This window comes from Octopus bimaculoides, chromosome 7, assembly GCF_046866305.1.
Source record: "Octopus bimaculoides isolate indiv1 chromosome 7, ASM4686630v1, whole genome shotgun sequence".
NCBI lineage: Eukaryota > Metazoa > Mollusca > Cephalopoda > Octopoda > Octopodidae > Octopus > Octopus bimaculoides.
In genome coordinates, this window is record NC_142934.1 from 18,888,033 (window position 1) to 18,891,136 (window position 3,104).

Below are 3,104 nucleotides of genomic sequence, written 5' to 3' on the forward strand. Positions count from 1 at the left end.
TGTTTTCGGGAGATGTGAATCTCCCTGCTTTGTTGTTCGTTTTTCTTTTTTTGCTCCTCTTCCTCCTTCCTTTTTGGGCAATTTTCCATTCCTCAGTACTTGGCTCGTCTTCAGATGAAAACTCTGAGGAATCGGAAGGAGGTAGAGGCATGTTGTATGCTTCTGTGTTTGCTTGTGTAAGTGGTTGTATTGTTGTTTTTGTTGTTGTTGGTTGTTGAATTTTTGGTTGTGGTGTAAGTGATGTGGGGGAAGGGGTATCAGTTTTTGTATTGTCTTTTCTTTTTTCGTTTTCTTTGTTTGTTAATTTTGTAGTTTTTGTTGTATTTTCTTTCGTTGATGTTGTTGATGTTGCTTTTATTGTTTTTTGTGTGGATGGCGGTGTGGGCAGCAAGGCTTTTTTTGTGTGTTTAGTTAGTTCTTGTTGTTGTTGTTGCGTTTTTCGGGCAGTCGGACACTCCTTTTTAAGGTGTGCCTCGCTGTCGCATAAGTAACAGCGAGGCCGCCTGCCCTCTACTACTATATGCAACTTTTGGTTTGTTGCCAAACGGATGTATGGTGGGATTTTTTTGATTTCTTGTTCGTTTGTGTGGAACAAGATTTGTATGCTTTTTCCGGTCCAATTGCTCTCTCCAACGTTTATTTTTAGTATGTTGATGTTGTCCATATCAACACATATGGCCGATATCAACCATAGTGTGTCTATTGTTGGAGGTGCGTGCTTTATTGTTACCTTTGTTATCTTTTGGCCAAGGTAACTGGGTAACATTGTTATTTCAGGTGTGTGAAGAGTTAGCGTTGAATACGTCTTCGCCAACTCTTCATTTCGAAAAATCACCTGTACCTGTGCAAATCTATACCAAGTAATATATGTTTTTTTATCCCATATTGATTGCAAACATTTTTGAATTTTGTCTATACTGGCCTGTTCCGGCCTTCTATTTTTAGTGTTTATTATTTTATATTTTATTGTTTTTCTACTTGTTTCCTCTAATATGTGTTGTGGTATGTTTAAGTGTACTTCACCGCTTTCTTTGGTGATTAATTTTCTCGTTTCTATTATTTCTTTTGTTGTGTAAGACACAACAGTTTCACTTTGCTTCAAAGCTTCAGCAAAGTTTTTGTTTTTGTTATTGTTGTTATTGTTGTTGCTGGTGCTGGCACTGGTATTGGTGCCAGATGTGGTATTTGTGTCAGTGGTGTTGTGGCTTTTTCCTTCCTCTCTTTCGCTTCCTGCTGGTGAAGAGAGCAAAGGTTGAGTTGAACTATTGCTGCTGCTGCTGTTGTTGTTGTTGTCGTTGTTGTTGGTGGTGGTGGTAATGGTGACGTCACCAGAATTGGTGCTGACGTCAGATTCTTTGGAGGCATTGTCTATGTTCTGTTTTGTAACCTTGGTTACAGTTTTGTTTTTGTTGTTGTTGGTGGTGGTGGTGGCGGTGTTAACACTTGAATTTGTGTGTGTAAATTCTTTTTTCTTTTTCTCCATTCTCTCGTTTAACTGTGAGGAAGGAAGACTAGGAAATTCTTTTTCGAACGAAACACTGCAAAATGCAGCGTTTGTGTCACAAAGATTTTCATGGCTACAAGACGCCATCGTCTCAAAAAAAAATGGCTAGAAAGCCGAAATTGGTTTTTATATCCTGGAAATGTGCCACACAGGGCAGATTTCCGTCGCAAAAAACTTGCACCAGAGAGTCTACAAGTTGTTATACAACTTTGTATATAAAATAAACTTTACAAACAAACTTTTTAAAACATGAAAAAGGCAAAACTTACGGAGCCGACACGTCTACCGTCCGTCCATAGAGATAGATAGATAGATAGATAGATAGATAGCAGATTATTGTTTATTTGTTGTTCATTTCTATTCCAAGGGAGAGAATCATTTTGCCAGCAGTGAATTATAATATTCATTGTATTTTTCCGTTAATAAAGTATATTTTAAGTTTAATGAATTGACATGCCTCACATAGTCTTCATGCATGCACTTAATTCGATTTTCTTTTCTTTTCCTTTGCTTTCTTTTCAACCATGAAGTTCTTAATATTCGTGTATCTATGCATATAAAAAAGAGCCAACGTGCAAAGATCAAAGCGTAGCAAGTTCTTTTGAAACGTAAAAGGTCTCTATCAAAAAAATAGACTTACTTTATATTAACACAATAAAATAATGCCGATTGCGAGCTGCTTTAACGATGTGTGTGTGTGTGTGTGTGTGTGTGTGTGTGTGTGTGTGTGTGTGTGTGTGTGTGTGTGTGTGTGTGTGTGTGTGTGTGTGTGTGTGTGTGTGTGTGTGTGTGTGTGTGTGTATGTGTGCGTGTGTGTGTGTGAGAGAGAGAGAGAGAGAGAGAGTGGGTGAGAGGTCTGATGTTAGTGCAATTACTGCTGCTGTTGCTGGTTTTGCTAATCTTCGATCCCAGACGGCATGGCTCATAGAATCTGGTATCTCATGTATAGTCTGTGATATTCAGGTATCAGGAAGTTTTCTAGAGGAAAAGACCTCCAGCGACGATAATGAAACATCAACTCTGGCCTTTTGTTAAGAAATACAGCAGGCTCTTTCGATTATCTGTAAATTCTCAGTGGACATTGGTATCAACAAGGTATACTGTAGAACAGACAAGACCTTGGTTCCGTAAGTTTCCAGACAAATTAGAAAGCAAGGAAGAGAATTTTCCCTTCTCTTTCACTTAAAACAGTAAAGGTGAGCCTTGTGTCATTCTTTGCGTGACCGTCTGGAAATTGTGTGTGTGTGTGTGTGTTATTTCTTTACTACCCACAGGGGGCTACACACAGAGGGGACAAACAAGGACAGAGAAATAGATAGAGTCGATTATATCGACCCCAGTGCGTAATTGGCATTTATTTAATCGACCCCGAAAGGATGAAAGGCAAAGTCGACCTCGGCGGAATTTGAACTCAGAACGTAACGGCAGGCGAAATACTGCTAAGCATTTCGCCCGGCGTGCTAACGTTTCTGCCAGCTCGCCGCCGTGTGTCTGTGTGTGTGTGTGTGTGTGTGTGCGCGCGCGCGCGCGTGTAGATAGATAGATAGATAGATAGATAGATAGATAGATAGATAGATAGATAATTGCGTGTGTGTGTGTA

The 3,104-nt window shown here is 39.5% G+C and overlaps 1 protein-coding gene across 3 annotated transcripts in view; it reads left to right on the forward strand.

Annotated features, from left to right (window-relative positions):
- The first annotated feature begins 2,348 nt into the window (after nucleotides 1-2,348).
- Nucleotides 2,349-3,104, forward strand: part of LOC106881366 (uncharacterized) — a 110,325-nt gene continuing 109,569 nt past the window's right edge. For 2 of the 3 annotated variants that reach the window (XM_052969298.2, XM_089354899.1), the window contains exon 1: nucleotides 2,349-2,700. The gene's annotated coding sequence lies outside the window, so the exon portion shown is untranslated. The remainder of the gene's footprint in view (nucleotides 2,701-3,104) is intronic. The other variant, XR_016242548.1, reaches the window with a different exon arrangement.